Genomic DNA, 27,216 nt, shown 5'->3' with positions numbered 1-27,216 from the left:
AACTCACAGAAGTTACTAGATCACAGGCCCCGGTTCTCATGGGAGACTTCAATCACCCTGATATCTGCTGGGAGAGCGATACAGCGGTGCACAGACAATCCAGGAAGTTTTTGGAAAGTGTAGGGGACAATTTCCTGGTGCAAGTGCTGGAGGAGCCAACTAGGGGCAGAGCTCTTCTTGACCTGCTGCTCACAAACCGGGAAGAATTAGTAGGGGAAGCAAAAGTGGATGGGAACCTGGGAGGCAGTGACCATGAGATGGTCGAGTTCAGGATCCTGACACAGGGAAGAAAGGAGAGCAGCAGAATACGGACCTTGGACTTCAGAAAAGCAGACTTCGACTCCCTCAGGGAACTGATGTGTAGGATCCCCTGGGAGAATAATATGAGGGGGAAAGGAGTCCAGGAGAGCTGGCTGTATTTTAAAGAATCCTTATTGAGGTTACAGGGACAAACCATCCTGATGTGTAGAAAGAATAGTAAATATGGCAGGCGACCAGCTTGGCTTAACAGTAAAATCCTTGCTGATCTTAAACACAAAAAAGACGCTTACAAGAAGTGCAAGATTGGACAAATGACCGGGGAAGAGTATAAAAATATTGCTCAGACATGCCGGAGTGAAATCAGGAAGGCCAAATCACACCTGGAGTTGCAGCTAGCAAGAGATGTTAAGAGTAACAAGAAGGGTTTCTTCAGGTATGTTAGCAACAAGAAGAAAGCCAAGGAAAGTGTGGACCCCTTACTGAATGAGGGAGGCAACCTAGTGACAGAGGATGTGGAAAAAGCTTAATGTACTCAATGCTTTTTTTGCCTCTGTCTTCACAAACAAGATCAGCTCCCAGACTACTGCACTGGGCAGCACAGCATGGGGAGGAGGTGACCAGCCCTCTGTGGAGAAAGAAGTGGTTCAGGACTATTTAGAAAAGCTGGACAAGCACAAGTCCATGGGGCCGGATGCGCTGCATCCAAGAGTGGTAAAGGAGTTGGCGGCTGTGATTGCAGAGCCATTGGCCATTATCTTTGAAAACTCATGGCGATCCGGGGAAGTCTAAGGATGACTGGAAAAAGGCTAATGTAGTGCCCATCTTTAAAAAAGGGAAGAAGGAGGATCCTGGGAACTACAGGCCAGTCAGCCTCACCTCAATTCCTGGAAAAATCATGGAGCAGGTCCTCAAGGAATCAATTCTGAAGCACTTAGAAGAGAGGAAAGTGATCAGGAACAGTCAGCATGGATTCACCAAGGGCAAATGAAGCCTAACTAATCTAATTGCCTTCTATGATGAGATAACTGGCTCTGTGGATGAGGGGAAAGCGGTGGACGTGTTGTTCCTTGACTTTAGCAAAGTTTTTGACACAGACTCCAACAGTATTCTTGCCAGCAAGGTAAAGAAGTATGGGCTGGATAAATGGACTATAAAGTGGATAGAAAGTTGGCTAGATCCTTGGGCTCAACGGGTAGTGATCAATGGCTCCATGTCCAGTTGGCAGCCGGTATCAAGTGGAGTGCCCCAAGGGGCGGTCCTCGGGCCGGTTTTGTTAAATATCTTCATACATGATCTGGAGGATGGTGTGGATTGCACTCTCAGCAAGTTTGCAGATGACACTAAACTGGGAGGAGAGGTAGATACGGTGGAGGGTAGGGATAGGATACAGAGGGCCCTAGAGAAATTAGAGGATTGGGCCAAAAGAAATCTGATGAGGTTCAACAAGGACAAGTGCAGAGTCCTGCACTTAGGACAGAAGAATCCCATGCACCACTACAGACTAGGGACCGAATGGCTTGGCAGCAGTTCTGCAGAAAAGGACCTAGGGGTTACAGTGGACGAGAAGCTGGTTATGAGTCAATAGTGTGCCTTGTTGCCAAGAAGGCCAATGGCATTTTGGGATGTATATGTAGGGGCATTGCCAGCAGATCGAGGGACGTGATCGTTCCCCTCTATTCGACATTGGTGAGGCCTCATCTGGAGTACTGTCCAGTTTTGGGCCCCACACTACAAGAAGGATGTGGAAAAATTGGAAAGAGTCCAGCGGAGGGCAACAAAAATGATTAGGGGACTGGAACACATGACTTATGAGGAGAGGTTGAGGGAACTGGGATTGTTTAGTCTGTGGAAGAGAAGAATGAGGGGGGATTTGATAGCTGCTTTCAACTACCTGAAAGGGGGTTCCAAAGGGGATGGATCTAGACTGTTCTCAGTTGTAGCAGATGACAGAACAAGGAGTAATGGTCTCAACTTGCAGTGCGGGAGGTTTAGGTTGGATATTAGGAAAAACTTTTTCACTCGGAGGGTGGTGAAACACTGGAATGCGTTACCGAGGGAGGTGATGGAATCTCCTTCTCTTGAAGTTTTTAAGGTCAGGCTTGACAAAGCCCTGGCTGGGATGATTTAGTTGGGGATTGGTCCTGCTTTGAGCATGGGGTTGGACTAGATGACCTCCTGAAGTCCCTTCCAAACCTGATATTCTATGATTCTATGATTCTGTGATTCTAAGTGACTATTCCTCTCTGTTCGGCACTGGTGTGTCCAGTTTTGGGCCCCCAGTACAGAAGGGATGTGGACAAATTGTAGAGAGTCCAGCGGAGGGCAACAAAAATGATTAGAGGGCTGGGGCACATGACTTATGAGGAGAGGCTGAGGGGACTGGTCTTATTTAATCTGCAGAAGAGAAGAGTGAGGGGGGATTTGATACCAGCCTTCAATTGCCTGAAGGGGGGTTCCAAAGAGGATGGAGCTAGGCTGTTCTCAAGGGTGGCAGATGACAGAACAAGGAGCAACGGTCTCAAGTTGCAGTGGGGGAGGTCTTGGTTGGATATTAGGAAAAACTATTTCACTAGGAGGGTGGTGAAGCACAGGAATGGGTTACCTAGGGAGGTGATGGAATTTCCATCCTTAGAGGTTTTTAAGGCCTAGCTTGACAAAGCCCTGGCTGTGATGATTTAGTTGGTGTTGCTCCTCTTTAAGCAGGGGGCTGGACTAGATGACCTCCTGAGGTCTCTTCCAACCCGAATCTTCTGTGATTATATACTTGCCAATGGAGACACCAGAGGAGTTCCATTACTGGTGATAGAACACAGGATTTTTTGACCTCTACAAGTCATATTTGAGGAGAGGAAGGATGGTTCAGTGGCTGGGGGAACTAGCCTAAGACTTGGGAAGCAAGGGTTCATGTCCCTGTTCTGCCACAGACTTCCAGTGTGACCTTGGGTAAGTCATTTAGCCTCACGGTTTCTCAAAAAATGGGGATAACTGTGGACTGTGAGGCACTCACATTCTATGATAATGGTGGTCATATGCATATATAAGATAGACTGATGGAACTAAAAGCAGTAGCGCTTATATGCTTTGTATGATGCAGTCACTAGAAATCACACACTTAAAACAGATGTTATGTTCCATCCAGGAGAGGACAGTGGTAAATGCATATGCTAAGTGAGTATACTAGTTATGGTCGGTGTCCATCCAATGTAACAAAATACTCAACTCTGTGTGTAGGATAAGAGACTTCATCTTCTTTGGAAATATTGGGATTTTTTTTCTTTTGGTTTGTGCTCTGTCAATAAAAGAGTTTCCATTTTTAGACCCTCAAATGGGACTATCTAGCAAAATCAATTACAAATGATTTTTAGTCCCTAAGTTTACTTCATATAAAATGGGTGAATTCAGTATATCTTCTAAGGGACAAACTTAGATACACACATGCAACTCCCACCTGACTTAGTAACAGTTATACCTGTATATCTGAGAGCAGAATTTGGCCCTTAATATTTTAATTAATATACCCATTTAAAAATAAATACACACTTGCTCCCATTACTCCAGTTCTCTGTCCTTATTGTCTATGATAATTGTTATGAGAGTGAAACATTATTATACCAAAACTCATTTTATTCCATGTTGGGGCAAGTTTCTCTCATAATTATACCTATGAAACCCCAGTGATTTCACTGGAACTGCACAATGTAAATATTAACAGACTTTTCCCCATACAGTATAAAATTATCACTTTTACTGTCTCCATCAGCCAATTTGCCCAGTGTTTGCTCTGAATTCCCATTTCCTCTTCCTGTGAATTTCCTTTTCATTCTCTTGGTTAAATTCCTCAATCTCTGGCAGTTTCTGGGGATATTTGTCATGCATTTCCATTCCTCTAGGGTAGGCCACTCAGCCTCTTTCTGCTGACAGGATCTGGTCTCTCCTGAAGTTCTTGAAACATCACTCTCTCTCTTTTTCCCCCCCTCTGTCTTAAATCTATATTCACCGGATATCTCTGGATTATTTTCCCCTTGTCAGCTGCCCTTAAGACTAGAACTGGAGCATAGAGCATCAGCACCTTTCTCTAAGGGTATGTCTACACTACAAAATTAGGTTGAATTTATAGAAGTCGATTTTTTAGAAAGCGATTTTATACAGTCGATTGTGTGTCCCCCCACACTAATGTACTAAGCGCATTAAGTCGGTGGAGTGCTAGCATCAACTTTCGGAGCATTGCACTGTGGGTAGCTATCCCACAGTTCCCGCACTCTCCGCCGCCCATTGGAATTCTGGGGTAAGCTCCTAATGCCTGATGGGGCAAAAACATTGTCGCGGGTGGTTTTGGGTACATGTTGTCAGTCACCCCTCCCTCCATGAAAGCAATGGCAGACAATCATTTCGCGCCTTTTTTCTGTGCGGGCGCCATACTGCTTTCAGCAGACGGTGCAGTAGGACTGCTAACCGTTGTCATCATCCACCACTTCCGCTGCCACTCTGCTCTCCTGCTCTCCTGATGCTATGAATCCACCTCACAGGTCCTCTATATGACTGTCATCATCCACCGCTTCTGTTGGCACTCTGCTCTCCTGCTCTCCTGGTGGTCTCGGAGGGCCGCTTCCACTGCAACTCTGCTCAGCTGCTCGTGTCTCGCCATACCACGGCAAGTGTGCAGCCCGCTCAGCTGTTGTGTCCTGGCAGCAGTCAGTGCAGTAGGTCTGCAAAACTGGTCATCCAACAACCGCTTCCGCTGCAACTCTGCTGTCCTGCAGACGCCATACCATGGCAAGCATGGAGCCCGCTCAGATCACCACGACAGTTATGAGCATTGTAAACACCTCGCACATTATAATGCAGTATATGCAGAACCAGAACCTGCAAAAGCAGGAGAGCAGGCGATGGCAGCGTGGTGACGAGAGTGATGAGGACATGGACATAGACTTCTCTCAAAACATGGGTCCCGGCAATTTGGCTATCCTGGTGGCAATGGGGCAGGCTCATGCCATGGAACGCCAATTCTGGGCCTGGGAAACAAGCACAGATTGGTGGGATCACAAAGTGTTGCAGGTCTGGGATGATTCCCAGTGGCTGTGAAACTTTCGCATGCATAAGGGCACTTTCATGGAACTTTGTGACTTGCTTTCCCCTGCCCTGAAGTGCAAGAATACCAAGATGAGAGCAGCCTTCACAGTTCACAAGTGAGTGGTCATAGCCCTCTGGAAGCTTGCAACACCAGACAGCTACTGGAATCAATTTGGAGTGGGCAAATCTACTGTGGGGGTTGCTGTGATCCAAGTAGCCAACGCAATCACTGAGCTGCTGCTATCAAGAGTAGTGACTCTGGGAAATGTGAAGGTCATAGTGGATGGCTTTGCTGCAGTGGGATTCCCTAACTGTGGTGGGGCAATAGATGGAACGCATATCCCTATCTTGGGACCGGACCACCAAGGCAGCCAGTACATAAACCGAAAGGGGTACTTTTCAATGGTACTGCAAGCACTGGTGGATCACAAGGGGCATTTCACCAACATCAACGTGGGATGGCCGGGAAAGGTACATGATGCTCGCATCTTTAGGAACTCTGGTCTGTGGGAACGGCTGCAGCAAGGGACTTACTTTCCAGACCAGAAAATAACGTTGGGGATGTTGAAATGCCTATAGTTATCCTTGGGGACCCAGCCTACCCTTTAATGCCATGGCTCATGAAGCCATACACAGGCACCCTGGACAGTAGTCAGGAGCTGTTCAACTACAGGCTGAGCAAGTGCAGAATGGTGGTAGAATGTGCATTTGGACATTTAAAAGTGCGCCGGCACAGTTTACTCACTCGGTTAGACCTCAGCGAAACCAATATTCCCATTGTTATTACTGCTTGCTGTGTGCTCCACAATATCTGTGAGCGTAAGGGGGAGACGTTTATGTTGGGGTGGGAAGTTGAGGCAAATCGCCTGGCCACCAATTATGTGCAGCCAGACACCAGGGCGGTTAGAAGAGCACAGCAGGGCGTGCTGTGCATCAGAGAAGCTTTATAAACCGGTTTCATGGCTGACCAGGCTACTGTGTGACAGTTCGGTTTGTTTCTGCTTGATGAAAACCCGCCCCCTTGGTTCACTCTACTTCCTTATAAGCCAACCGCCCTACCCTCCCACCTTTGATCACCGTTTGCAGAGGCAATAAAGCTATGGTTGTTTCAAATTCATGCATTCTTTATTAATTCGTCACACAAATAGGGGGATAACTGCCAAGGTATCCCGAGAGGGATGGGGGAGGAGGGAAGCACCGGGTGGGGTGGTGAATGAGGGGAGGAGGAAAGGACAAGGCCACACTGCACTTCAAAACTTATTGAATGCCAGCCTTCTTTTGCTTGGGCAGTCCTCTGGGGTGTAGTGGTTGGGTGCCCGGAGGCCACCCCCATTTTTGGGCGTCTGGGTGAGGAAGCTATGGAACTTGGGGAGGAGGGCGGTTGGTTACACAGGGGCTGCAGTGGCGGTCTGTGCCTTTCCTGCACCTCAACCATACGCCGGAGCATATCAGTTTGATCTCAAGTAGCCTCAGCATTGCATCCTGCCTCCTTTCATCATGCTGCCGCCACCTTTCCTCTTGATCCCGCCACCTCTCCTGTTGCTCCAGCCAGCTATCCTCTAGTGCATCCCTCCTGTCCTCATGTTCATTTTGTGCTTTCCTGGACTCTGCCACTGTCTGCCTCCACTTATTCTGCTGGGCTCTTTCAGTTTGGGTTGACTGCATGAGCTCAGAGACCATTTCATCGCGAGTGCATTTTTTTCGCCTTCTTATCTGCGCTAGCCTCTGGGATGGAGATGCTAGTCTCAGCACTGAAACATTTGCAGCTGTGGGAGGAAAAAAGGGAGATTAAAATTGAAAAAGACACATTGGCCATTTAAAAGGAGGATCTGATGTTTTCGAGTTAACATGCAGCACAAACCCAACTAACCACCCCCCCCCCCCGCCAATTCTCTGGGATGATCACTTCACCCCTCCCTCCACCATGTGGCTGACAGAGGGGATGATTTCTTTTCAGCCACAGGCAAACAGCTCAGCAGGAACGGCCACCTCTGATGTCCCCTTAATAAAATTCCCCTATTTCAACCAGGTGACCATGAATGATATCACTCTCCTGAGGATAACACAGAGAGATAAAGAACGGATGTTGCTTGAATGCCAGCAAACACCGGGACCACACGCTGCCATGCTTTCTTATGCAATGATTCCAGACTATGTACTACTGGCCTGCTGTGGTAAAGTGTCCTACCATGGAGGACCCAATAAGGCTTCCCTCCCCAGAAACCTTTTGCAAAGGATTTGGGAGTACCTCCAGGACAGCTTCATTGAGATGTCCCTGGAGGATTTCCCCCCCATCCCCAGACAAGTTAACAGACTTTTCCAGTAGCTGTACTGGCCGCAAATGCATCCCAAGTCTTCAGGGCAAATTAATCATTAAACATGCTTGCTTTTAAACCATGTATCATATTTACAAAGGTACAGTCACCAGAGCTGCCTTCTCTGCCTTCAAGGTCCAGGAGCCCAGGTTAGGAGGGTTGGGAGGGTATTGTCTCCAGGGTGATAAACAGTTCCTGGCTGTCGAGGAGAACAGTTTCTCTGCTTGCCTGGTGTGCGCTATCTTCAACCTCCCCCTCATCATCATCTTCCTCATCCCCCAAATTCTCATCCCTGTTGCATGAGACTCCCTTGCAGGAGTCCACATACAGGTGTGGGGTATTTATAGGGGCACCCCCTAGAATTGCATGCAGTTCATCATAGAAGTGGCACGTCTGGGGCTCTGACCCTGAGCGGGCATTTGCCTCTTGGGTTTTTGGTAGGCTTGCCTGAGCTCCTTAATTTTCATATGGCACTGCTGCGGGTCCCTGTGATAGCCTCTGTCCTTCATGCCCTTGGAGATTTTTTCAAATATTTTGGCATTTCGTCTTTTGGAATGGAGTTCGGATAGCATGGATTCATCTCCCCATACAGTGATCAGATCCAATACCTCCCGTTCGGTCCATGCTGGAGCTCTTTTGTGATTCTGGGACTCCATGGTCATCTCTGCTGATGAGCTCTGCATGGTCACGCCATGGTGGTCAAACAGGAAATGAAATTCAAAAGTTTGCGGGACTTTTTGTGTGTACCTGGCCAGTGCATCTGAGTTGAGAGTGCTGTCCAAAGTGGTCACAATGGAGCACTGTGAAATGGCTCCCAGAGGCCAATACCGTCGAAATACGTCCACACTAACCCAAATTCGACCCAGCAATGTCGATTTCAGCGCTAATCCCCTCGTTGGGGAGGAGTACAGAAATCGATTTTAAGAGCCCATTAAGCTGACAAAAGTGGCTTCATTGTGTGGACGGGTGCAGGGTTAAATCAATCTAACGCTACTAAATTTGACCTAAACTCATAGTGTAGACCAGGGCTGAGTGTTTTTTCACTTTCTGTTCTGACCAGTTTAAAATTTTTTTTTCTGATTTCATGTTCCTCCCACACTCAATCCTATCCCACCGGGTTAAAAAAATTGCTTTGCTGTAAATCATTCTTTCTTGAAAGTGGACACATTGTAGCCCTTTTCGCTTATAGTGCATGACATTTAATCTGAAGTCAGCACTTGTTGCCCTACAATACTCCAGTTTTTATCTTTATAATTCTATGACAGATGGTGGTTTTTGTCTCAAAAGCTAACGGGGTGCTGTATGGTTTGAGAGCAAACTGACATTCACCATCATTATAAGCTGAAAAAAAATAAGCTGTCTGTGCAAAACAGTGTGTATGTTCATTGTCAACCTCTCTTAGTAGTGAAAAAGGAAACCCACACACTTCTTAAATAAAGAATGAATAAAGATGGATTCGTAGAATGCTTTGTCATGGAAGAGGATGAATTTTAAGTGTTTTAAGACAGACAATTTGATACAAAATATACACCTGAGAACCCTAACAATAAGACAGAAGTAAGAGTAAGGAACTGATCCTGGTTTGGGATAATTCTGTCATGTATCTGTAAACTGGCATAGTCAGCCAATTCAGTCCAAAAACCAGATTCAAAGTCATCAGAGACTCCTTGAAGTCCATAGGGCTCCATGTGGGTGCAGTGATCCACCCACCTCGATCCAGTTGCAGAAGTGGGGCTTTATTCTATTATGTCATTGTGTGTATACAGTTCAGTGCATGCTATTTGATAGCTAGATAGTAAGTGATGGGCTAAACTTATTATAGTTTTCTAATTTATAGTTTTCTTGGTACTAATTGCTTTGTAGGGACTTCTCTGTTTAATTGTAAGTTTGTAAAAAAAATGTAATGGGAGAAATAGGAACAAACAGCGTTTTCAATTTTCCATGGCCTTGGTATCGGTAGGAAAATTACATTTTAAGTTGTTTGCATCAAATAGATTCTTGTTAGTGATCTTTTATTAATATGTGTTCCTTACTGGGTTACAGCTGCGGGGGTTGCTAATTGTAGAATTATGAATGCCAGTAACATCCATTATGAAATCTGATTAAGAGCTGAGTGCTGTTAGATTGTTTGCTGCCCTGAATATGGAATATTGGAATATGGAAATCTTTCAGATTTAAAGTAGCAGATAAAATCAACAAGCTGACGGGGCCAGATGGATCAGGCAGTTGGAAATGGGCAAGGCCAATGGAAAATGAACTAGGCAAATTGGGAAATTTAAAGAAAATATTGATGATGTTTGAGGAAAGTGAGAAAGGGTGGGATGGGTTTTTTTGGGTACACTTTTCCAACATGTAATAACATCACCTGTGGGCTAATTTGTTATTTACCTAAATCAGATTGCTGTTTTGTTATTGTTTGAAAAATGAAATTCATAAAGTAATTTTTTAAAATCCTAAATATTAGAACATAAGAACGGCCATACTGGGTCAGACCAAAGGTCCATCTAGCCCAGTATCCTGTCTTCCAACAGTGGCCAATGCCAGGTGCCCCAGAGGGAATGAACAGAACAGGTAATCATCAAGTGATCCATCCCCTGTCGCCCATTCCCAGCTTCTGGCAAACAGAGGCTAAGGACACCATCCCTGCCCATCCTGGCTAATAGCCATTGATGAAGCTATCCTCCATGAACTTACCTAGTTCTTTTTTGAACCCTGTTATAGTCTTGGCCTTCACAACATCCTCTGGCAAGGAGTTCCACAGGTTGAATATGTGCTGTGTGAAAAAATACTTCCTTTTGTTTGTTTTAAACCTGCTGCCTATTAATTTCATTTGGTGATCCCTAGTTCTTGTGTTATGAGAAGTAAATAACACTTCCTTATTTACTTTCTCCACAGCAGTCATGATTTTATAGACCTCTGTCATATTCTCCCCTCAAATCGTCTCTTTTCCAACCTGAAAAGTCCAAGTCTTATACATACATACATACATACTCCTAATAATTTTTGTTGCCCTTTTCTGAACCTTTTCCAATTCCAATATATCTTTTTTGAGATGGGGTGACCATATCTGCAAACAGTATTCAAGATGTGGGCTTACCATGGATTTATATAGAGGAAATATGATATTTTCTGTCTTATTATCTATCCTTTCCTTAATGATTCCCAACATTCTGTTTGCTTTTTTGACTGCCACTGTACATTGAGTGGATGTTTTCAGAGAACTATCCATAATGACTCCAAGATCTTTCTTGAGTGGTAACAGCTAATTTAGACTCTATCATTTTATATGTATAGCTGGGATTATGTTTTCCAATGTGCATTACTTTGCATTTATCAACATTGAATTTCATCTGCCATTTTGTTCCCCAGTCATCCAGTTTTGTGAGATCCTTTTGTAGCCCTTCGCAGTCTGCTTGGGTCTTGAGTAGTTTTGTATCATCTGCAAATTTTGCCACCTCACTGTTTACCCCTTTTTCCAGATCATTTATGAATATGTTGAATAGGACTGGTTTCAGTACAGACCTCTGGGGGACACCACTATTTATCTCTCCATTCTGAGAGAACTGACCATTTATTCCTACCCTTTGCTTCCTATCTTTTAACCAGTTACCAATCTATAAGAGGACCTTCCCTCTTATCCCATGACAGCTTACTTTGTTTAAGAGTCTTTGATGAGGGACTTTGTCAAAGGTTTCCTGAAATTCTAAGTACACTATATCCACTGGATCCCCCTTGTCCACATGCTTGTTGACCCCCTGAAAGAATTCTAGTAGATTGGTGAGGCATGATTTCCCTTTACAAAAACTGTGTTGACTCTTCCACCAACAAATTATGTTAATCTATGTGTTTGTTCTTTTCTGTAGTTTTTACCAGTCTGGCCAATACTGAAGTCAGGCCTGTAATTGCCGGGATCACTTCTGGAGCCCTTTTAAAAAATTGGTTTCAGAGTGGTAGCCGTGTTAGTCTGTATCAGTAAAAAGAACAAGGAGTACTTGTGGCATCTTAGAGACTAATACATTTATTTGGGCATAAGCTTTCATGTGTTAAACCCACTTCATCAGATGCATCCAGTGGAAAATACAGTAGGAAGATATATATAGATAGATGGGGAGAGAGAGAGAGAGAGAGAGAACATGAAAAAATGGGGGTTGCCATACCAACTCTAACAAAAGTAGTCAATTAAGGTGGGCTGTTATCAGCAGGAGAAAAAAATTTTTGTAGTGATAATCAGGATGGCCCATTTCAAACAGTTTGATTATCCTGATTATAACTACAAAAGTTTTTTTCTCCTGCTGATAATAGCCCACCTTAGTTGATTACTCTTGTTAGAGTTGGTATGGCAACCCCCATTTTTTTCCACTGCATGCATCTGATGAAGTGGGTTTAGCCCACGAAAGCATATGCCCAAATAAATTTGTTAGTCTCTAAGGTGCCACAAGTACTCCTTGTTCTTTTTTTGAAAAAAATTGGTGTCACATTAGCTATCCTCCAGTCCTACAGAAGCTGATTTAAATGAGAGTTTACAAACTACAGTTAGTAGTTCTGCAATTTCACATTTGAGTGCCTTCAGAACTGTTGGGTGAATACCATCTGGTCTCGGTGACTTATTACTGTTTAGTTTATCAATTTGTTCCAAAACCTCCTCTAATGACACCTGAATCTGGGTCAGTTCCTCAGATTTGTCACCTAAAAAGAATGACTCCAGTTTGGGAATCTCCCTCACATCCTCAGCCGTGAAGACCAATGCAAAGAATTCATTTAGTTTCTCCTCAATAGCCTTATCATCCTTGAGTGCTCCTTTAGAATCTCTATCGTCCAGTGGCCCCACTGGTTGTTTAGCAGGCTTCCTGCTTCTGATGTACTTTTAAAAAATTGCTGTCACTTTTTGAGTCTTTGGCTAGCTACTCTTCAAATTCTTTTTTGGCCTTCCTAATTATATATTTACACTTCATTTGCCAGAGTTTATGATCCTTTCTATATTCCTCACTAGGATTTAACTTCCACTTTTTAAAGGATGCCTTTTTGTCTCTCATTGCTTCTTTTACTTTGTTGTTTAGCCATGGTGGCACTTTTTGGTTCTCTTACTATGTTTTTTAATTTGGGGTATATATTTAAGTTGAGCCTCTATTATGTTTTCTGAAAAAGATTTCCATGCAGCTTGCAGGAATTTCACTTTTGGCACTATACCTTTTAATTTCTGTTTAACTAACTTCCTAATTTTTGTGTAGTCCCCCTTTCTGAAATTAAATGCTACAGTGTTGGGCAGCTGTGGTGTTTTCCCTGCCACAGGGATGTTAAATTTAATTATATTGTGGTCACTATTACCAAGCTGTCCAGCTATATATGTCTCTTGGACCAGATCCTGTGCTCCCCTAAATCAAGAATTTCCTCTCCTCTTGTGGGTTCCAGGACTAGCTGCTCCAAGAAGCAGTCATTTAAGGTGTCAAGAAACTTCATCTCTGCATCCAATCCTGAGGTGACATGTACCCAGTCAATATGGGGATAGTTAAAATCCCTCATTATTATTGAGTTTTTTATATTTATAGCCTCTCTAATCTCCCTGGTCAGATGGTCAGTAATATATCCCTACTGCTATATTCTTATTATTAGAGCATGGAATTACTATCCATAGAGATTCTATGGTACAGTTTAGTTCATTTAAGATGTTTACTTCATTTGATTCTATGCTTTCTTTCACATATAGGGTCACTCCCCCACCAGCACATCCTATTCTGTCCTTTCGATATATTTTGTACCTTGGTATGACTGTGTCCCATTGATTATCCTCATTCCACCAAGTTTCTTGGATGCCTATTATATCAATATTCTCATTTAATACAAGGCACTCTAGTTCACCCATCTTATTATATAAACTTCTAGCATTTATATATAACCACTTTAAAAACTTGTCACTTTTTAGCTGTCTGCCATTACATGATGTAATTGAATGGGACTCTTTTTCATTTGACTGTTTCTCATCAGATCCTACCCTTATTTTATCATCTTCCATCCTCTCCTCCTTCCTAGACATAGAGAATCTCCATTAATAGATCCTCCCTTAAGGGATGTCTCTGTCTGAACCACGTGCTCCTCCACACCTTTTGGCTTTCTCTCAGCCCCTAGTTTAAAAACTGCTCTATTCCCTTTTTAATTTTAAGTGCCGGCAACCCGGTTCTATTTTGGTTTAGGTGGAGCCCATCCTTCCTGTATAGGCTCCCCCTTTCCCAAAAGTCACCCCAGTTCCTAACAAATCTAAACCCCTCCTCCCTGCAACATCATCTCATCCACGCATTGAGATCCCGCAGTTCTGCCTGTCTAACTGGCCCTGCGTATGGAACTGGAAGCATTTCAGAGAATGCTACCATGGAGGTCCTGGACTTCAATCTCTTTCCTAGCAGCCTAAATTTGGCCTCCATGACCTCTCTCCTATTCTTCCCTATGTCATTGGCACTTACATGTATCACAGGTACCAACTCCTCCCCAGCACTGCACATAAGTCTATCCAGATGTCTTGAGAGATCCGCAACCTTCGCCCCAGGCAAGCAAGTCACCATGTGGTTCTCCCAGTCATCACAAACTCAGCTATCTATGTTTCTAATGATCAGATCCCGCATAACTATTACCTGTCTCTTCCTAATAACTGGAGTTCCCTCCCCCGGAGAGGTATCCTCAGTGCGAGAGGATACCACGACATCATCTGGAAGGAGGGTCTGAACTATGGGATTGTTTCTTTGTGCCCCAGTTGGATGTTCTCCTTCTCTGAGACTTTCATCCCCTTCAACTGCACAGTGGCTGTCAGACTAGGGGTGGGACCATTCTACTGTGTCCCAGAAAGTCTCATCTATGTACCTTTCTGTCTCCTTTAGCTTCTACAGTTCAGCCACACTGGTCTCCAAAGTCCATACACGGTCTCTGAGAACCAGGCGCTCCTTGCACTGAATGCACACATATGCCACCTGCCCATAGGGCAGGTAATCATACATGCTGCATTGGGTGCAATAAACTGGATGGCCCCCACTTGTTGCTGGACTTCTGCCAGCATTCTCTTTTTACTCCTGCAGCTCATTCCTTTGTTGATGCTTTTCTTTTTTTTTTGGTCCTGCTTTGAGCAGGGGGTTGGACTAGATGAGCTCCTGAGGTCGCTTTCAACCCTCATCTTCTATGATTCTATGATCAGGGATGTTTCTGGCCTTAAATTTAAAGAAGTTTAAAGAACGTTAAGTTATCCAGCCCCCCCCCCCGCCACACACACACACACTCCCTCTCTAAACTCCCTCACAAAACTCCCCTGTTAGCAGCTCCTGGTTGCTAGCTCCTCTGGTTGCTTAGGAGCAAGCTTTTTAAAGCCCTGGGGTCTTCCTTAGTAGCCCCACCCCCTGGTTAAGGGTTGATGGGTGCTAAAGGGCTGAGGATCAAAATCTGGTTAAGAAGCTCTCAGCCTTGCCTAGTAGACTGATAGGCTCAGCACACAGTACCCCAAACAAACAGACCACATGGTATATTTCAATCAAGCAGCAAGCACACCACAAACACTGGAAGAAAGTATATATCTCTTATTTAACATCTGTAACTAGTTCTATGTTTTAACCAAATTTGAGACTGTTACCATCTCCCACTGGACCGAATCCTACAAGTGTCTGAGCACCTCCTGCAAACAACCCATCTGGGGCCTGATCCAAAGCCACTGAAGTCATTGGGAAAGCTTCCATTGAGTCACATGGCTTTGGATCAGCCCAAGACTGCAGGGCTACTTTACAGAGGGGAGAGAGCACAGCATAGCTCTCCTATAGCTCCCTGTTCCTTCCTCCTCACTGTACCTAACAACTGGAGAGTAAGTACATGGATCAACTGGGGAGTCGAGGAAACAGAATTTAAGAAAGAAAGCTTGGCAAAGAAATGGGAAGACAGAACTTGGGGAAAGGGAAAAAGAACTGAGGGAACAAGGGATCTGGGGGGGGGGGGAAATTGGTGACAAAGGAAAGGGAAAGGGAACTTGGTGGTAGCACAACTAGTGGCACAGGGGACAGAGAGGAAGGGAGTTGCCTGAGGTAATGTGGGCAGACAAAGAACCAAGGGAAGGGAATGGATGGAAGGGATGAAGACAAAGATGATGGATAATATGGAGGGAAGAAAGGGAAGGGGGAGGAAAATGGGGATGGAAGGAGGGAAAGAATAGGGAAAGGATGAGAGGGAGTGCACTCCCTATAAGTAAAAAGAAAAGGAGTACTTGTGGCACCTTAGAGACTAACCAGTTTATTTGAGCATGAGCTTTCGTGAGCTACAGCTCACTTCATCAGATGCATAGCATATCGTGGAAACTGCAGAAGACATTATATACACACAGAGACCATGAAACAAAACTTCCTCCCACCCCACTCCCCCGCTGGCAACAGCTTATCTAAAGTGATCATCAAGTAGAGCCATTTCCAGCACAAATCCAGGTTTTCTCACCCTTCCCCCCCCCCCCCACACACACATACAAACTCACTCTCCTGCTGGCAACAGCCCATCCCCCTTTGAAACCCCTCTTTATAATGTGCATGATAATCAAGGTGGGTCACCTCCAGCACTAATCCAGGTTTTCTCACCCCCCCCCCCCCACAATACCCCCCCCTTTCCAAAAACCACACACACAAACTCATTCTCCTGCTGGCAACAGCTCATCTTACAATGTGCACAGCAATAATCCAAGTTTAACCAGAACATCTTGGGGGGGGTTTTGCAGGAAAAAAACAAGGGGAGACAGGCTACCTTGCATAATGACTTAGCCACTCCCAGTCTCTATTCAAGCCCAAATTAATAGTATCCAATTTGCAAATGAATTCCAATTCAGCAGTTTCTCGCTGGAGTCTGGATTTGAAGTTTTTTTGCTTTAAGATAGCGACCCTCATGTCTGTGATTGCGTGACCAGAGAGATTGAAGTGTTCTCCGACTGGTTTATGAATGTTATAATTCTTGACATCTGATTTGTGTCCATTTATTCTTTTACGTAGAGACTGTCCAGTTTGACCAATGTACATGGCAGAGGGGCATTGCTGGCACATGATGGCATATATCACATTGGTGGATGTGCAGGTGAACGAGCCTCTGATAGTGTGGCTGATGTTGTTAGGCCCTGTGATGGTGTCCCCTGAATAGATATGTGGGCACAGTTGGCAACGGGCTTTGTTGCAAGGATAGGTTCCTGGGCTAGTGGTTCTGTTGTGTGGTATGTGGTTGTTGGTGAGTATTCGCTTCAGGTTGGGGGGCTGTCTGTAGGCAAGGACTGGCCTTTCTCCCAAGATTTGTGAGAGTGTTGGGTCATCCTTCAGGATAGGTTGTAGATCCTTAATAATGCGTTGGAGGGGTTTTAGTTGGGGGCTGAAGGTGACGGCTAGTGGCGTTCTGTTATTTTCTTTGTTAGGCCTGTCCTGTAGTAGGTGACTTCTGGGAACTCTTCTGGCTCTATCAATCTGTTTCTTCACTTCCGCAGGTGGGTATTGTAGTTGTAAGAATGCTTGATAGAGATCTTGTAGGTGTTTGTCTCTGTCTGAGGGGTTGGAGCAAATGCGGTTGTATCGCAGAGCTTGGCTGTAGACGATGGATCGTGTGGTGTGGTCAGGGTGAAAGCTGGAGGCATGTAGGTAGGAATAGCGGTCAGTAGGTTTCCGGTATAGGGTGGTGTTGATGTGACCATCGTTTATTAGCACTGTAGTGTCCAGGAAGTGGATCTCTTGTGTGGACTGGACCAGGCTGAGGTTGATGGTGGGATGGAAATTGTTGAAATCATGGTGGAATTCCTCAAGGGCTTCTTTTCCATGGGTCCAGATGATGAAGATGTCATCAATATAGCGCAAGTAAAGTAGGGGCGTTAGGGGACGAGAGCTGAGGAAGCGTTGTTCTAAATCAGCCATAAAAATGTTGGCATACTGTGGGGCCATGCGGGTACCCATAGCAGTGCCGCTGATCTGAAGGTATACATTGTCCCCAAATGTAAAATAGTTATGGGTAAGGACAAAGTCACAAAGTTCAGCCACCAGGTTAGCCGTGACATTATCGGGGATAGTGTTCTTGATGGCTTGTAGTCCATCTTTGTGTGGAATGTTGGTGTAGAGGGCTTCTACATCCATAGTGGCCAGGATGGTGTTATCAGGAAGATCACCAATGGATTGTAGTTTCCTCAGGAAGTCAGTGGTGTCTCGAAGGTAGCTGGGAGTGCTGGTAGCGTAGGGCCTGAGGAGTGAGTCTACATAGCCGGACAATCCTGCTGTCAGGGTGCCAATGCCTGAGATGATGGGGCGCCCAGGATTTCCAGGTTTATGGATCTTGGGTAGTAGATAGAATATCCCAGGTCGGGGTTCCAGGGGTGTGTCTGTGCGGATTTGATCTTGTGCTTTTTCAGGAAGTTTCTTGAGCAAATGCTGTAGATGCTTTTGGTAACTCTCAGTGGGATCAGAGGGTAATGGCTTGTAGAAAGTGGTGTTGGAGAGCTGCCGAGCAGCCTCTTGTTCATATTCCGACCTATTCATGATGACAACAGCACCTCCTTTGTCAGCCTTTTTGATTATGATGTCAGAGTTGTTTTTGAGGCTGTGGATGGCATTGTGTTCTGCACGGCTGAGGTTATGGGGCAAGTGATGCTGCTTTTCCACAATTTCAGCCCGTGCACGTCGGCGGAAGCACTCTATGTAGAAGTCCAGTCTGCTGTTTCGACCTTCAGGAGGAGTCCACCTAGAATCCTTCTTTTTGTAATGTTGGTAGGCAGGCCTCTGTGGATCATTATGTTGTTCAGAGGTATTTTGGAAATATTCCTTGAGTCGGAGACGTCGAAAATAGGATTCTAGGTCACCACAGAACTGTATCATGTTCGAGGGGGTGGAGGGGCAGAAGGAGAGACCCCGAGATAGGACAGCAGCTTCTGCTGGGCTGAGAGTATAGTTGGATAGATTAACAATATTGCTGGGTGGGTTGAGGGAACCATTGCTGTGGCCCCTTGTAGCCTGTAGTAGTTTAGAAAATTTAGTGTCCTTTTTCTTTTGTAGAGAAGAAAAGTGTGCGTTGTAAATGGCTTGTCTAGTTTTAGTAAAATCCAGCCACGAGGAAGTTTGTGTGGAAGGTTGGTTTTTTATGAGAGTATCCATTTTTGAGAGCTCATTCTTAATCTTCCCCTGTTTGCTGTAGTAAGAAAAGATAAGAGAGAAATGCAAAATAAGAACAAAAATTGTCATAAAGAAAAAGAAAAGAGGAAAGGAAAGTTTTAAAAATACTTAAAAGGGTGAACATTTATAGAGAATGTATTCTTCTTTGAGTGCTTGTTCATGTAGGTAGTAGGTAGTAGGTGTGTGAGCACCCACGTGCATAGTCATCAGAGATTTTTGCCTTAGCTGTATCCGTAGGGATGGCTGTGGTGCCGCCTTGAGTGCCACACTCATGCATTGGTATATTAGGTGCTGTCGACCCTACACCCTCTCAGTTCCTTCTTACTGCCCATGACAGTTGGTTGGAGCGCCTTGTCTTGCATCACAAGAGCATTAGTGGTTCTTCACAGCTGTTGTCTGTCTTCTTTGTACATAGTTTGTAGGTACTTAGTTAGCCATTAAGTTAAGCATTAGGTTAGTTTGATAGTTAGAGTCCCAGCTGGGACTTCGCCTGGGAGCAGGGCATGGCCCACTCTCCCGGCTTCAAATCATGCTCATCATGCAACAGGATGATGCCTATTAGTGACCCCCATGACAGCTGTTTTGCATTTAACATTGAATTTCATCTGCCATTTTGTTGCCAAGTCACCCAGTTTTGTGAGACCCCTTTGTAATTCTTTTCAGTCTGTTTTGGACTTAACTATCTTGAGTAATTTTAAGGAGTACTTGTGGCACCTTAGAGACTACAAGTACTCCTTTTCTTTTTGCGAATACAGACTAACACGGCTGTTACTCTGAAACTTGAGTAATTTTGTATCATCTGCAAACTTTGCCACCTCACTGTTTACTCTTTTTGCAGATCATTTATGAATATGTTGAACATGCACTGGTCCCAGAGCAGTACAAGCCCCTGGGGGACACCATTATTTACTTCTCTCCATTCTGAAAAAGGACCATTTATTCCTGTCCTTTGTTTCCTATCTTTTAACTTGAGTACCTGGGAATGCTTTCAGGATCATCTAATGCTCCTTAATTTAATTTAATGACAAGCCTTTTGTTGTCTTAATCACCCTGCCTCTGGTTATAAACAAACTCCCTGCCCCAAGGGCAGAAGTTGTTAGCAGCCCAGAACTCATCAGATTCCATACTCAAGCCCTGACTCCTGGGTGCTGAGCACCCAGTATTTTTTTTCTGTGGGTGCCTGAGCCCCAGAGTTGGCGCCTATGCACCCAGGGGTCCTTAAGATTGCCAAATTGCTGTGGCAGACCCTCTCTTCGATTCTGCCTACTTCTAAGGTGGTGGAAAAGAAATATTACATCCCGGCAAAAGGGTTTGAATATCTGTATACACAACCTCAAGGGGTGTCACTGGTCGTGTCTGCTGTTAATGAAAGGGACAGGCAGGGTCAAGTCAGCAGCATGCCGAAAAACAAAGATGCCAAGAGACAGTTCTTATTTGGCAGGAAGATTTATTTGACAGCAAGCCTGCAATTTCAGGTGTCTACCACCTGCCCCTGTTAGGCAAGTACAATTTTAACCTGTGGGACTCCCTTAACAAGTTCAAGGAGCCCAGGAGTTTGCCGCTTTGGTGGATGAGGGCATAGTGGTGGCAAAAAGGGTCCTTTAAATGGCTTGGGATACACCTAGTGGCCAGGGTGGTCGTCTCCGCGGTGGCCATGAGGAGCAGTTCCTGGTTGCAGTCCTCTGGGTTATCCCAGGTGATACAAGACACAATTCAGGACCTCCTGTCTGAGGCGGCGTGGCTCTTCTCCTAGCTCACAGATGCGAGACTCCATGGCCTTAAAGACTCGCATGCCACCCTCCACTCCTTAAGCCTTCATACTTCTTAGCAGGCCAGGAATTTGTTACGCCCTCTGCCTCCTCCACCTCCACAGTCTAGGTCCTGGGGGGACTCCCCAGCTGGGCACCTACAGGAGAAAGGATAGAGACAAGTGGTCTAAATGGCAACACCTGTTGTCTTCCTGTTCATCTGCTCAGCCTGGCCCTTCCAGAAACTAAGGAGGCTAGAAGCAGTCATTTTGAGGGTGTGCTAGAGGAGGATGCCCCAGTCTCTTCCCAGGATCCACTCTCTCACTCTTTCCTCAACCACCTCCGCCCCATCCAGTCAGATTGGTCTCAGCTGACCTCAGACCGTTGGGTGCTCAAAGTAATATTCTCAGGCTCCACCCTGAAGTTCGTGGCTGAACCTCCCTCCCACCCCCCCTTCCTTGTCCCTCTTCAGGGACCCTTCTCACGAGCAACTCCTCGTCCAAGAGGTTGAGAACCTCCTGCGCCTAGGGGCAGTGGAGAAGGTCCCTTGAGACATGAAAGCAGAAGTTCTACTCTTTGTTCTCAGTGGTAGCAGATGGCAGAATGAGGAGCAATGGTCTCAAGTTGCAGTGGGGAAGGTTTAGGTTGGATATTAGGAAAAACTTTTTCACTAGGAGGGTGGTGAAACACTGGAATGTGTTAGCTAGGGAGGTGTGGAATCTTCTTCCTTAGAAGTTTTTAAGGTCAGGCTTGACAAAGCCCTGGCTGGGATGATTTAGTTGGGGATTGGTCCTGCTTTAACAGGGGGTTGGACTAGATGACCTCCTGAAGTCCCTTCCAACCCTGATATTCTATGATTCTACGACACTCCCGCTACTTCCTAATCCCGAAAGCAAAAGGGGGCCTCAGATCCATTTTGGATCTGCATCATCTCAACAAGTCTCTCAAAATGTTGAAGTTTCACATGGTCTCCCTGGCCTCCATCATCCCCTCCCTGGATCCAGGAGACTGGTATGTCATCCTCGACTTGAAGGATGCGTATTCCTCCATATTTCTATTTTCCCATAGCACAGGGGCTTCCTTCATTTTACGCTGGGCCAGCGCCATTTCCAATTCATGGCATTGCCATTCGGTCTCTCGTCAGACCCAAGAGAGTTCACAAAGTGCATTGCACCAGTATCCGCTTACTTGAGGCACCGGGGTTTTCAAATTTACCTGTACCTCAACGACTGGCTAATAAAGGGTCAGTCCCAGGATCATGTGCGGTGGCATCTCGATCTAGTTTGTTCCATCTGTCACAACCTGGGGCTCTTAATAAATGAGAAAAAGTTTACCTTAATCCTGATGCAATGCATAGAGTTCATTGGAGTGGTCCTCGACTCTACTCAGGCCAGAGCCTTCTTCCCCGAGGCCCAGTTCCAAGCCATGGTGGACCTCATCTTGTGCATGCAAGCCGACCCTCTCACCACTGCTCACACATGTCTGCAATTGTTGGGACCCATGGTGGCCTGCACTTATGTGATCTGGCACGCGCAGCTCCACTTCAGGCCCTCACAGGCATGGCTGGTGTCAGTCTATGTCCCCAACAGACACAGCATGGACCATGTGGTCAGGGTTCCGGACCACGTACTGTCATTACTCACCTGGTAGCAGAGTACTGCACTGGTGTTGGAGGGGTTCCTTTCGTGGTTCTGTCCCCGTTGGTGACCCTCGTCTCCGATGTGTCAGACCTGGGGTGGGGAGCCCACCTGGTCGATTTCAGTATGCCAGGTCGTTGGTCAAGTCATGATTGCTCCCTACATATCAACGTCAGGGAGCTCAGAGCAGTTCGCCTTGCCTACTAAGCCTTCCTACCTCACATAAAAGGCAGGGTGGTCCAGGTCCTGATGGACAATGCAACAGCTACGTTCTACATCAACAAGCAGGGCAGAGTCAGATTGTCTTCCCTTTGCCAGGAAGCTCTTAGTCTCTGAAACTACTGTGTATAATACAGCATCCATCTCATAGCGCACACCTCTCCAGGGCTAGGAATGCTTTCGCAGATCACCTCAGCAGGACCTTCTCATCTCACCACGAGTGGTCCCTCCATCTGGAAGTGGTCAGCTTCATCTTCCAGAGGTGGGGGACTCACCAGGCAGACCTGTTCGTGTCCAGGCAGAACAGGAAATGCCATGTTTACTGCTCATTTTGGGGGATCGACAGATGCTGCCTGTTGGACACTTTTCTGCTCCCGTGGTCAGGGGCACTGTTGTACACCTTTCCTCCAGTGCCACTTATTCACTGAGTCCTCATAAAAATTGGGCAAAGGTGATCCTCATAGCTCCAGCTTGGCTGTGCCATCACTGGTTCAGCATGTTGCTGGACCTCTTGGTGGCCGCTCTGTTATAGCTGCCACTCAGGCCGGACCTGCTGTCCCAAAACCCTGGCAGTCTTCTGCATCCAAACCTAGCAGCGCTGCACCTGACAGCTTGGCTGCTGCATGGTTAAATGTGGAGGAGCAGGAGTGCTTGGCCGCTGTCCAGCAGATCCTGATGGGCAGGAGAAAGCCTTCCACCACAGCCACCTACTTGCCAAATGGAAGCCGTTAGCTTGTTGGACCTCAGATAAAGGTATTCTGACCAAGCAGGCCTTGCTTGCAGTTGATCCTAGACTACCTTCTGCCTCTCAAGCTCCAAGGCCTGTCCTTATTATCTATTAAGGTCCACTTGGCTGCTATTTCGGCCTTCCGTCCACCACTCGAGGGTGACTGCCAGGTTACTCAAGGGCCTTGAGCACCTCTACCCACATTTCAGGGACCCCGTTCCACCATGGGACCTGAATCTTGTGCTGTCATGACTCTTGGAATCTCCCTTCGAGCCTCTGGCTTCCTGCTCTCTCCTTCTCCTGTCCTGGAAGGTCGCATTTCTAGTTGCGATAACACTCCCCCCTGCCCACCATGTCTCTGAGATTAGGGTGCTTACCTTAGAACCGCCCTATACATTCTTCTACAAAGACAGGGTCCAGCTACAGCTGCATCCGGCTTTCCTGCCCAAGGTGGTCTCACAGTTTCATATGGGACAGGACATTTACTTACCTGTCTTTTTTCCAAAGCTGCATAAGTTGGAGGAGGAGTGTAAGTTGCATTCCCTAGACATCAGGAGGATGCTAGCCTTCTACATTGAAAGGACCAAGCCGTTCCGCAAGTTGACATAATTGTTTGTTGCAGTGGCTGACAGGATGAAAGGTCGTCCAGTGCCTGCTCAAAGAATTTCTTCTTGGATCACTGCCTGCATTCACTGCTGCTATGATAAGGCAAAGGTGCCACCTCTGGCGATTGTAACTGCCCATTCAACCAGGGCGCAAGCCTCCTCGGCAGCTGTCCTAGCCCAAGTACCTATCCAGGACAGTTGTAGGGTGGCCAGCAGGTCATCCATCCACACTTTCAAGTCCCATTACTCACTTACCCAGCAGACCTGGGATGGTGCTGCCTTCGGTAGAGCAGTGCTGCAAGCCACTAGACTGAACTCTGAGCCCACCTCCGAGGATACTGCTTGTGAGTCACCTAGAATGGAATTGACATGAACAAGCACTCAAAGAAGAAAAAACTGTTAACTTTTGTAACTGTTGTTCTTTGAGATGTGTTGCTCATGTCCATTCCATTATCCACCCTCCAACCCCTCTGTTGGAGTTGCCAGCAAGAAGGAACTGAGAGGGCGTAGGGTTGGCAGTGCCTATTATACCAACACATGAGCATGGCACTCAAGGGGGAGCTATTTTTGACCCTATGGATACCACTAAGGCAAAAATCTCTGACGACTGTGCACGGGGGCGCGCATGCACCTAGAATGGAATGGACATGAGCAACACATCTCGAAGAACAACAGTTACAAAAAGGTAGATCGCCATTTTTTGGAGGGAAACAAGCCCTGAAGAAGAGGGAAGAAAGAGGCAGAAGAAAAAGTGGAAGCTGAAGAAAAAAGGCAGACAAAGCTGCAATAATATCATAAGTGGCTTTTTGCTTTCTTCAGTGTATGGAATCTATGATCTAATAGAGATTTGGCTCTTTGCAGTTCATTACAATTGTTTTCAAAAAGGAAAGAGAGACGTTTTACAGCCAGGTGCACTGTGAACTCATCAGTGATTCAGCAAAGAATGTGGGGGTTAGCAAGAAGGCTTATTCCTCAGGAAATGTGTCTCAGCAGAGACTAGTCAGGCTGGGGATTGAAGTGGCATAGCAGTGTTACTTGATAGTGCTGAATCAGTCTTCCAACAGCATTCTCAGGGATCTGATGTCGAAAGCCTGAAGCAACTAGCAGTACAAACTACTTGTTATGGTTGTCAGATGGGACAGTGCTGCATAAGGTGACATATCCTATAAATGGCTCAAATAGATAATGACACTTTCCAATTGAGGGGTTATTCTTTTCATGTTGGAGTTTGACAAAATCCCAATGACATTAGAAAAATCAAGTGCCTATTCTGAACTCACACTGGTTTAACGCTGGGATACTTCCACTGATTTCAAGGGAGATACTCCAGTTTACACTGGTGTAAACGAGAGTAGAGTCAGGCCCAGTATGTTTTAAAAGTACATCTTTTCTGAAAGAAAACTCATAGGGCCAGATAGTCTGTTCATGTAAATCAGTGTAGTTCCATTGACTTGGATGGAGATATGCTGATTTACAACAGCTGAGGATCTGGCCCATAGTAAGTGCAGTTTGTAATCAGAATTCTAACAAACCACTGTCTTCAATTAACAGCTAATTAGAAATGATTCCATACAGTTACTTCAGAACATAACTAGAGGTATATCTGATAAGTAACTGACACAAGCCACCTTCCTCTAAACTCCATGTGTAAGAAGTGATAGCAAATGTTATGAATCAGATATCTAAAGGTACTGTAACAGCTGTATTCAGTAGGACCCTTGAATAAACTGGATCACCTGGCAGGTCAACACCATGAAATATGAAGATGGTAAAATTCTTCCTAGTACCCCACAAATCAGATGTCATGGAAATAAATGACCTTGGTTAAAAAGTACTTTGTGGAAATCTTAGAGAATGTTTAATTTATCTCAGTGGTTATTCAGACATTCACTATATTCTAGAGACTGGAATTAGCCATGGGAAAATTTCAGTCAAAAGCTTTAAAATAGATTTATGATTTTCAGAATCCTTATTAACATACACTTGATTGTGTTTAATAATACAATCCATCACAGGTTGACCAACGATTAAATTACCCCCCCCCCCATGCCCGCCCGCAAGAAACATGTTTCTGGGAGCTTATTATGATGCCTTGGGTGCATCTAAGGAATGAGATTCTAAGGTCTGTCTGCACAGTGGCTTGAATCATGCTAAGAGCAACAACTACTATGTTTGAAACTGGTTGTCAAATATATGGCTAAGAAGTTCCCAACAGGGCTATGTTCTCTCTGGATTGTGCATCTTCCCCAGTAATAAAAGAGTCACAGTCAAAGTCTGCCTGATTATTTTACATATATTAATTCAATTTATCCCCTGGCTAGCTTCCACCATCAGAGTTCATGTGGAATCCTGGTTGCTGCAGGAGAGGGCAAAGGTGTAAAATCAACTTGCCCTCTGCCAGGACCAGTGACAAAGTGTCTGTAATCTCCCCTGTGAGGCATTGGGAGGACCACAGATGGCCAGTGTTGCCCAAAGAGTGGGCAGCAAGGACTGGAGAAAGGCATGGTCAAAGCAGTCTAGATTATAAGACCATGGGCCACATCTGTTGATATAAATGGGCATTGTTCCGTTGAAGTCAAAAACTTTGTTGGAGCTTGAAGTCAATGTAGTTATACCAGTTTGTATCAGCTGAGGATCTGACCTGATGTCTTTAGTTTTTGTAAAATGTGTTTATTAATTATAATAATAATAATAATTCATGCAGGGGTGTAATCAGGAAGGCTAAGGCACAATTGGAGTTGCAGCTAGCAAGGAATGTGAAGGGTAACAAGAAGGGGTTCTATAGGTATGTTAGCAACAAAAAGGTGGTCAGGGAAAGTGTGGGACCTACTGAATGGGGGAGGCAACCTAGTGACAGATGATGTGGAAAAAGCTGAAGTACTCAATGCTTTTTTTGCCTCGGTCTTCACAGACAAGGGCAGCTCCCAGACTGCTGCACTGGGCAATACAGCATGGGGAGTAGGTGAGCAGCCCTCAGTGGTGAAAGAACAGGTTAAGGACTATTTAGAAAAGTTGGACATGCACAAGTCCATGGGTTCAGCTATAATGCATCCAAGGGTGCTGAGGGAGTTGGCTGATGTGATTGCAGAGCCATTGGCCATTATCTTTGAAAATTCGTGGCGATCAGGGGAAGTCCTGGATGATTGGAAAAAGGCAAATATAGTGCCCATATTTAAAAACGGAAAAAAAGAAAACTCGGGGAACTGCAGCCTAACTTCAGTCCCTGGAAAAATCATGGAGCAGGTTGTCATAACCACACAGTTAAGGGTAGCCTAGAATTCCTCCTTACCTGTAAGGGATTAAGAAGCTCAAATAACCTGTTTGGCACCTGAACAAAAGGACCAATGGGGAAAGAAGATACTTTCAAATCTGGGGGGTGGGAAGGCTTTGTTTGTGCTCTTTGTTTTGTGTGTTCCCTGGGGAAGCAGAGAAGCATCAGGTCAGAAAACTCCTTCTCCTAAAATCATCCTAAAATGAGTCTCAATATTGCAAAAAG

Source organism: Chelonia mydas, chromosome 3, assembly GCF_015237465.2.
Source record: "Chelonia mydas isolate rCheMyd1 chromosome 3, rCheMyd1.pri.v2, whole genome shotgun sequence".
Classification (NCBI taxonomy): Eukaryota; Metazoa; Chordata; order Testudines; family Cheloniidae; genus Chelonia; species Chelonia mydas.
Note: the sequence above shows the minus strand (reverse complement) of the source record.